Source organism: Bos indicus x Bos taurus, chromosome 24 (genome assembly GCF_003369695.1).
Source record: "Bos indicus x Bos taurus breed Angus x Brahman F1 hybrid chromosome 24, Bos_hybrid_MaternalHap_v2.0, whole genome shotgun sequence".
NCBI lineage: Eukaryota > Metazoa > Chordata > Mammalia > Artiodactyla > Bovidae > Bos > Bos indicus x Bos taurus.
The window spans coordinates 36,811,740-36,822,008 of record NC_040099.1 but is presented as its reverse complement, the minus strand read 5'-3'; the positions used below and the strand labels follow the sequence as shown (position 1 = coordinate 36,822,008).

The window sequence follows — 10,269 nt, the reverse complement described above, 5'->3', positions numbered from 1 at the left end:
ATCCACTCCAGTATTCTGGCCTGGAGACTTCAATGGACTAAATAGTCCATGGGGTTGCAAAGTGTTGGACATGAATGAGTGGCTTTAACTCACTAAGAGAAAGGGCACCATGTTTTACAGATGCTTTCTCATTTAATCCTCAGTGTAACTCTGGGAGGTGATATTACTTAGGAAGCTGAGGCCAGAGGTGTTGAGTAGCTGGCTCATGGTCACACAGCTAGTAAGAGGCAGCACTAGATTCTGACTGGCAAGTCCTGGTCTTTCTGGGACACTAGCCCATGGAGTCTCAGGAACTGACCCTCTCTAACCCTGTGGTACTTTCCAGGTTCAAAGACAGGAACTGGGTCTCTTGTGAGGCAGGGGAATGGGTCTTCCACTTCCTGTATTGTCACCAAACACACTGAACGGGGAAAGCACCTGTGTGATACACGTGGACCCGAAGCACCATGACTGTTGCAAACAAACTTGCCCTGCCAGCTTCTTGCTTTCCTCCTGGCTTTCCCTCCTTAGCCCCAGAATTCCATTTGCTATTTCCTCCTTTCTGGCAGACTAACCCTTCCTTCTTCTTCAGATCTCGGTTTAGTTAGAAGTTCCTTGGTCACTCCCATCCCCTTCCCCAGGCTGGTTTCTATGGTCTACCATTGTCACAGTCCATCCTCACATTCTGTTATAATTACTTGCTGATTTCCCTACATCCCCGGTTAGGTCATTGGAATAACGTCCTTGTTCACTGTTTTGCCCCAGAAACTAAGATGCATAGTGCATGGCGTGTGGCAGACGTGCAGGGTATCTGAACACAGACTGAGCAATGTCAGGCCTAGCTGGGGGAGGGGCGTTAAAACCCATGCTATGATCCCAGCCTCCCAGGGATCATAAGACCTAAGGAGAAACAGTGTGTTCACACTGTAAACACAGCTCCAAGACAAGTCCCCTACCCCTTCTTCCCGCCAGATGGCGCCCTAAACTCAGGACGTGTTGACTGGTGTCACCGAGATGGACAGAGAGACAAAAGTGTGGACTTCATCAGTGAAAATGCCTGAGTTACTTCTCACTTCCTTTCTCTTCTCTTTTCCTCACTCCTTTCCCCCTCTCTTTTTACAGAACATATAAAAAAGATACAGAAAAGAATTATTGCCTTTGGCTTTTGACTTAACGAAATCTAACTTAGAGATTATTTTAAAATATTTGAAGAAATGTTAAAAAGCATTATTAATTTAAACATTGTAAAATGGATATAAATACATTTTTATATGAGGCAAATAAAACTTTCACTTGAATAAGCATGATTACTATTATCAACAAACCTACCTTCCCACTGGGCATTGAATATCACCAATGCTAACAAAATAACTATTAAGAAATTAATTATTTGTGTATTAGAGCAAGTGTCTCAGCCTTGGGTCTCAGTGGTTCCAGTTATTGGCTTAAAGTTCTGGGCACAAGTGGGATTTTTGTTTTTGTTAGAGGTAATGACTTTGTCTCCTGTGTACAGATAATAGTTTACATAAAAAATTATTCAGTGATAAAACTGATAACACAGTGTTTGTAGAACCCAATTCCATTCATTACCTTATATTAATGGATTTTCATTCCATGTGTCTAGGATGTTATCTTTCTGCTTTCAACTTTAAACTTGCAAGAAGATCTTTGTTACCTTCTGACAGTAACAGAAATGCAGGAGCTAGTGCAGGGAAAGGCTAGAAAGAATAGAACCCAGAAGCACACAATCTGTAGGCATTAGGATGCTGCCATCTTTGAATGACAATTGAATTTCTGGAAAAGCCAAAGTGTTTGTAGTATGAAAGGCTGGATTTTATTACATTGCCAATCACAGTTTTATAACACAGCTTTATTCTCTTAGTCTATAAAAGTATACCTACAGAAAATAGCCAAATTTGAGCATCAGAAGCCCACCCAGTCTACCTGATGCATGATCTTTGTAGTTCTGAGAAGCAAAAGAGTAATTTAAAATTAGGAGTGTGAAGGTTGTATGTGTGTGTGTGTGTGTGTAAAGTTGACTGGATAACTGAGGGGCTTATTGGTGGGTAAATGAGAGTTGGCTGTGGGTGTGTGTGTATGAAAGGCTGAGCAATGATGTAAAAGTTTGACTGCAGACCTTTTTAACTATGAAAGTTGCTACACTTGATCTGAGCTCAGGATTAAAAAAAAGTATACCTACAAAATATACATAGATAAATAATGTACATATATATCATATATATGTATTATATACATACAATTTATATAAATGAAACTAAAGTAGCATAAGTACAGTATTATATACTTATAAAAATAAATTTTACATTAAAGAGAATCCCATGAATTGAGTAAACACAATCTGAGAATTTCTAGATGTCATGGTGCATCTCCAACTCTCACATCCATACGTGACTACTGGAAAAACCATAGCTTTGACTAAACAGACCTTTATTGGCAAAGTGATGTCTCTGCTTTTTAATACACTGTCTAGGTTTGTCATAGCTTTTCTTGTAAGGAGCAAGCATCTTTAATTTCATGGATGCAGTCACTGTCTGCAGTGATTTTGTAACATGACCTTTATCAAATTATAGAACTTGCATTTTATTTTTCTGAGTGATACTTAAAGAATCACAAATAGATACTGAAGTTTGTTAAATGATTTTTTACAAACTTCCTAAACAAATTATTTTTGTTTCTTTTCTTCAGACAAATTTTGGAGTACCTTGAACAATTTTCTAATGTTAAACCAACATTGTATTCCATGGTAAGCCCTCTTGATCAGACATATCCGAAGTAGTATGCCGTACAAGTAATTGGAAAATATTCATTTAAACACACATAGAACTCATTTGTGAAAACTGACTTTGTTTTGAGTCATAATTTTAAGGAATTACTATTATACACTTTATGATGGCAGTGCAATTGAATATGAAATAAATAGTAAAGTGATAATAAGAAACTTCATTTAGTTGAAAATTAAAAATGCTTACACATAATTTAAACTAAAATTAGGAAATACTTAGTACAGAACAAAAATGAAAGTGCTACACATCCACATTTACATGATGTAGTTAAATCGACACTTTGTGGAAAATGTATAGCCTTAAATACTTTTATTACAGTTTTCAGCTTGTGGATTTTAGATCAAGTAGATATCATAGATTTAGGCCTAAAGCATTTATAAGTGGTCCTACCATTTGCCATGGATTCTAGGGGAAATCTTCAGTTTATTTTTATGTGTTTGTCTACTTAAGCCTCCACGGAGAGTTTGTCTACAGAAGTGAACTTACCACACTGTATACAAGAGTGCATGTATATATAAATTCTTAAGATAGCTGATGGTTTCAGTATTTATTTACTTCCCTGGACTAATGTTCTGCCTTTGTATTTGGCTTCATACTTTTTCTTGCATTTTTGTAATCTCATACATTTACTTAAAAAGTTATTCTATTTTCAGTATTTTCTTTCAAACATATAAAAGTGCTTTGTAGTAGTAGGTGTCAGTAATTCCCATCTGCCTCACTACTGGAAACTTATATCTATCTTATTATTTTTAATATATACTCTTTCAGTTTAAAATATTATAGTATTTCCATGATGATTTCTTCTTTAAATGTAGTTCACAGTGAGATTGCATTTTCAGCAGGATCTTCCCCCTCCTTTTTAAAAATTGCATTTCATTTTTATTGCATTGACAACAAACTTTGGTTCGTATCAAAGAGTCCCTTCAGTATTCATGGAAATGTCTTACACTATTATGCTGTCCATTTTTATAAAATTAATGATTCTCTTAAAAATATGTATTTTCTAATTGTTAGGTATGTAGTTTTATATATGTATAAAGCTTGTTCATCATGCACTCAAGTTCTTATATCTGTACTAGTTCTCGACTGCTTGATCTATCAGCAGCACAGAGGGATGCATTAATATTTCCCTATATGATTGTGGATATCATCATTAATCTGCCAGGTTTTCATTTGTATATTTGGGGCTTTCTTTTTAGGTATCCTAATGGGTTTTTATCATTTTACTTGAAGGCAACTGCATCACTGATGCATTTGCTTACCTCTGCTGTTCCCTTTCCTTGTCATTTCTGGCATTATCTCTTAGAACCTCAGTTCCTCCATTTAAAGTGAATTTTTACATTCTGTCCAGCGTTTCTGGAGGTTTGAAGTGGGAGGGTTTTCACATTCTGTTAATATCTTGCCAGGAGGGCATGAAGTTAATAGATTTCATTTAAGCTATGGAACTGGATGAGATCACCTGAGCAAGAGAGTATGAAATGAAGAGAAGTGAGCAGAGGGCTGATCCACAGGAAACTAATATTTAGAGGATGAAGGAAAGTGAGGTAAACGGAGTATGACTTCCTTCTATCCCAGAATCGCTACAAATTCTTCCCTTTGGAGGGCTCATAAATTTCCAAGTATGCCAAAAAGCAAATTAAACATAGGTAATAAAACAGAGGTCAGTCTTTCACACGGAGTCATTTGTGTCTTAACCAAATATATAATACGGTAATAAGAACATTGGCAGATAGTGTGCATTTTGTGCTCAAAGGCAGTTTGTTTTTTTCTTGTGTATAGAGATGTACCAAAATCGTTCTCCTTTTATTGAGTGTTAAATATAAGGAAAACTTATATTGCTGGCATTTTATAAAAGTAATATGATGTCTACTTTTATTCGTTTTATATTGAACCCTTTGGCAAAAGACAGCCTCATCATTGTTTTCTGTCAATCTTCAGATAGGGGAAAAGCAGAAAGATTTCAAGCTAGTATACTCTCTGAAAGAAAAAGCAATAGAGAAAATGGCAAAGACAGATAAAAGAAAATGAGATTTACAATGTCAGCTAAACTTTAGGGATGAGAAAACACAAAAAGATCCATAGTAGAGCAAGACTAGGGTAAATCCTGACAGTTCTGACAGATTTCAGAGATCTACCAAACTTCCTTGGCTAAAAGAAATTGACCAGAAATGTTAAGATAGTTTCTCTTATAATACTGTGAATGCTCTTGCAGTTTACAAGCTATAAAATCACATTGTGCAGAGATGGGATCAAAACCAAAAAGTCATCTAAGGGTATAGAGTCAGTGAACAATGATGAGTAAGTATTTGAACTTTGGAGAGGGGTAAGGGGGCTACAGTGCTGTCACTGAAATTTTTTCTAAAGGGAAAATACCTACAAGTTGATACAAAAAAAGAGAAGGGAACTTCTTTGCAAAGGCTGAGGCTTCAGATGAACAAATAACTTCTTCAACATTCTTAAATATATTAAACCCAACTTCATATGGTTAGTATTAAATAAAATGGCTGAATTATACTTAAAATATTTAATTCAGAATGTGTAAAAAAAGCAATCAAAGTTAGAAGCAAATAAAAATATGTGTATTTCTTATATACATTCAGTTCAGTTCAGTTCAGTCACTCAGTTGTGTCCGACTCTTTGTGACCCCATGAATTGCAGCATGCCAGGCCTCCCTGTCCATCACCAACCCACGTCCATCGAGTCGGTGATGCCATCCAGCCATCTCATCCTCTGTCGTCCCCTTCTCCTCCTGCCCCCAATCCTTCCCAGCAACAGAGTCTTTTCCAATGAGTCAACTCTTCACATGAGGTGGCCAAAGTACTGGAGTTTCAGCTTTAGCATCATTCCTTCCAAAGAAATCTCAGGGCTGATCTCCTTCAGAATGGACTGGTTGGATCTCCTTGCAGTTCAAGGGACTCTCAAGAGTCTTCTCCAACACCACAGTTCAAAAGCATCAATTCTTCAGCGCTCAGCCTTCTTCACAGTCCAACTCTCACATCCATACATGACCACTGGAAAAACCATAGCCTTGACTAGACAGACCTTTATTGGCAAAGTAATGTCTCTGCTTTTTAATATGCTTATGTATATTACCATGTGTAAAACATATCACTAGTGGGAAGCTGCTGCATAATACAAGAAGCTGAGCCGGGTGCTCTGTGATGACCTAGAGTGGTGAGATGGGGGAAGGTGTGTGGAGAGGGAGGCTCGAGAGGGAGGGGGTATGTGTATACTTATGACTGATTCATGCTGTTGTATGGCAGAAACCAACTCAATATTATAAAGCAATTACCTGCCAATTTAAAAAAAATGTGCATTTCTGCCCAGTTCTTACACTCTACTATCATCTCTGCAGAAAAGCAGTGTCCTGAACTTTCTATTTTTCTCAGCTTGACGTCTAGCTGACATATTTACTATTGAAATATTTGTTGGAACTGTGGAATTCTGCATTTAGAATTATCAATTGTTTATAATGATGATTTTCCTGAGTCATAACTCTTTGATAGCTAATGGACTGAAATGAGATTACTAAACCATCACTGATGGAGACCAGTTGGCAGCCATGATTTTAGAAGCAAAGCCTTTGTACATCCTGATCCGTCTACTAGGTTGCTTTTCTAGCCGCTTCTTTCACTAATACCAACTCTTCCTTTCTTTTCTTTTTTTCCTTGCCACAGCACGTGGCATGTGGGATCTTCCCCAATCAGGGATCAAATCCATGCCCCCTACAGTGTAAGCGTGAGTCTTAACCACTGGACAACCAGGGAAGTTCCAAAACTCTTCCTTTGCCTCTTAGCTCAAATTTCTCTTCCCTACATCCCTCCTCACCCAGAAAAGCATAGTTCTCTTTTTCTTTTTAAAAAAGATTTATTGAAGTAGAGTTGATTTTTAATGTTGCATTAATTTCTGCTGTATAGCAAAGTGACTCAGTGACAAACATATATATTGTTTTTCATGTTCTTTCCCTTATGGTTTATCACAGGATATTGAATATAGTTCCCTGTGCTACACAGTAGGACCTTGTTGTTTATTCATCCTATATATATAAAATAGCTTGGGATTAGCAGATGCTAATTTAGTTAAAATTAGCAGATGCTATTAAAAATTAAAATTAAAAATAGCAGATGCTATTTTAGTTCTCTTATGTTTTCATTTTTCTTTCATAACTCTTATTCCCATTTATGGTGTACTTCCCTCAATTATTTGATGTATGCCTCTCTCCATCAGTGAGCTCCATAAAGCCAGTGATGAATGTTCTCATATTCCCAATCACTAGCATCAAGGCTGTCACATAGTAGGTGAAAACAGTAATTGAATGAAATGAATGAAATACAGCCATTTGCATTGGGGTCATATAGGCTTGTACCTCTTATCTCCTATTTCTTCTCTTTGACCCCTAACTCATCTTCCCTTTTTCATCAACAACTGTTCCATTTTTGGATGTCTCCATAGGGCAGAAAGTGAAGAGGAACTAAAAAGCCTCTTGATGAAAGTGAAAGAGGAGAGTGAAAAAGTTGGCTTAAAGCTCAACATTCAGAAAACGAAAATCATGGCATCTCGTCCCATCACTTCATGGGAAATAGATGGGGAAACAGTGGAAACAGTGTCAGATTTTATTTTTGGGGGCTCCAAAATCACTGCAGATGGTGACTGCAGCCATGAAATTAAAGGACGTTTACTCCTTGGAAGGAAAGTTATGACTAACCTAGATAGCATATTGAAAAGCAGAGACATTACTTTGCCAACAAATGTCCCTCTAGTCAAGGCTATGGTTTTTCCTGTGGTCATGTATGGATGTGAGAGTTGGACTGTGAAGAAAGCTGAGCACCGAAGAATTGATGCTTTTGAACTGTGGTGTTGGAGAAGACTCTTGAGAGTCCCTTGGACTGCAAGGAGATCTAACCAGTCCACTCTGAAGGAGATCAGCCCTGAGATTTCTGTGGAAGGAATAATGCTAAAGCTGAAACTCCAGTACTTTGGTCACCTCATGTGAAGAGTTGACTCATTGGAAAAGACTCTGATGCTGGGAGGGATTGGGGGCAGGAGGAGAGGGGGATGACAGAAGATGAGATGGCTGGATGGCATCACTGACTCGATGGACGTGAGCTTGAGTGAACTCCAGGAGATGGTGATGGACAGGGAGGCCTGTCATGCTGCAATTCATGGGGTTGCAAAGAGTTGGAGACGACTGAGTGACTGAACTGAACTGATAGGTCCAAATTAAATATCTCAAAAATTTGTGCTCAAAAGATGATCCATAATTTTATACTGCAAGCTTCTACTTAGTTTGTTACATTCATTTAGTCTCTTGAGCCTCTGGGGTGTTTTTTCCCTGTAGAGAAGATTCATGAAGAAATTTTATTAGATTTGATTTTACAAGTGAAAACAATGCTATTTGGTTTGCAAGAAAGCTGGTAGACTCAGTTTGATTAAAAACCTCTTTTAGAAAGTGCAGTAGCAAGAATGGAAAATGTAATAAAGCCAAATCAGAGACATAACTTTATCCTTACTTTTTAGTAGCACTGTAATTTCCCTCCTGGAGATTGCTTCATTGAAGTACAGTTCAATCTACTTTCTATAACGACTGATTCAGGCCAAGATGGCCGACATGTTTTTGCAATGACTCAGCAGAGAAGGAGCATGTTACTGTTGGAAGCAAGATCACTTAGTCTCACTGGGTGGCAGAGGTAGTACTGGAACTGACAGGGCTGAGTGCCAGGTTGACACTGAAGGCTGTGGGCACTACTTAGGCAATTAGCTTCTTGGCTGACCACAAACCTCTGACAAAACTTGTTTTTTTCTGTTTGCATATGAAAAAGAACCTTAATTATGTAAGTCACCCTGAGCGGCTGGGAGTAATGTCTGTGGTAGGCAGAATTATGGTCCTCCAAAGATGCCTACATCCTAATCACAATGACCTTGTCCCCTTTCAACACAGTTAAAATCCCAACTCCCAATATGATGGTATTAGGAGGTGGGGCTTTGGGGAAGTGATTAAGACATGAGGGTGGAGCCCTCATGAAAGGGGTTACTGCCCTTATAAAAGAGACTTACCTTACCCTTCTGCCACATGAAGACACAGTGAGAAGGTGGCCATCTATGAACCAGGAAGCAGGCTCTCACCAGACAACAAATCTGCTAGCACCTTGATCTTGGTGCCTCCATAACTATAAGAAATAAATGCTTGCTGTAAAATCTGCCAAGTCTTTTTTATATCAATGATATTTTTGCTATAAGAATGGAATAAGATACCCTGTGAATGTTGCTTCATATGGCAAACAGACTTTGCAGGTGTGATTATGTTAGGAACTTTAAGATGCTGAGATTATCCTAGATTGACCAAGAAAGCACAGTGTAATCACTGCTGCTGCTGCTGCTGCTAAGTCGCTTCAGTCGTGTCCGACTCTGTGCGACCCCATAGACGGCAGCCCACCAGGCTCCCCCGTCCCTGGGATTCTCCAGGCAAGAACACTGGAGTGGGTTGCCATTTCCTTCTCCAATGCATGAAGGTGAAAAGTGAAAGTGAAGTCACTCAGTCGTGTCCGACTCTTAGCAACCCCATGGACTGCAGCCCACCAGGCTCCTCCATCCATGGGGTTTTCCAGGCAAGAGTACTGGAGTGGTCTGCCATCACCTTCTCCGAGTGTAATCACTAGAGTCTTTAATAATGGATCAGAGAGGCAAGAGGAGCATCACAGTGATGTGATTAGAGGACTCAACTGGCCATTTCTTATCTCAAAGATGGAGGGGCCACAAGCCAAGGAATATGAGCAGTCTAGAAACAAGAAAAAGCAAGAAAACAGATTCTCTCCCAAATCCTCCAGAAAGGAACATAACCTTGCCAGGCCCTTAACTTTTAGCCCAGTAAGACCATTTCAGACTTCTAACCTCCAAAACTGTAACATGATGAATTTATGTTGTAAGTCCCTAAACTTGTGATTTCTAACAGCAGTGATAGGAAACAAGTGTTGTGGCCAATCTCCATGATTAAACACAATCTGTCGAAGGCCTTTATGACTGTGCCCCTTTAAGAAGTCTTCCTGGCCAACTTAGTCTTGATTCCCCAAATCTGAATCTATAAGCGTACTTATTAAAGACATTTGAAGAGCAAGCTAACTAATATCTTTTGAGCTCCTCAAGGTCACTTCTGTGATGATTTATTGTTCTAGACAAGGCTGTTGACTAAGGCTTACTTGAGTGACAGAGACAGTCTAGACCTCTGATAACATTACATTATATGAAGGGTAGAAAAAATCCTTGTAATTTTTATTTCTTGCACTGGTTTGTTATAAGGTGAAATGTAGTCTATTATAATACATTTTAAAGAAAGAGATTTATTCATACCTTTCTGTTTTAGAAGAAGATGAGAAGGTAAGAATTTCTGGATTTCAGTCAGTTCAGTTCAGTTAAGTCACTCAGTCGTGTCTGACACTTTGCCACCACATGGACTGCAACACACAAGGCCTCCCTGTCCATCACCAACTCC

General features: G+C 38.5%; 2 non-coding genes across 2 annotated transcripts; both read left to right on the top strand.

Annotated features, from left to right (window-relative positions):
- Positions 1-1,871: 1,871 nt before the first annotated feature.
- Positions 1,872-1,951, top strand: LOC113883047. Its single transcript, XR_003508537.1, has one exon. It is a non-coding gene; the product is annotated as a small nucleolar RNA U2-19 (small nucleolar RNA).
- A 135-nt stretch (positions 1,952-2,086) lies between these two features.
- On the top strand, positions 2,087-2,156 carry LOC113883046. The gene has a single exon (XR_003508536.1). It is a non-coding gene; the product is annotated as a small nucleolar RNA U2-30 (small nucleolar RNA).
- Positions 2,157-10,269: the final 8,113 nt, after the last annotated feature.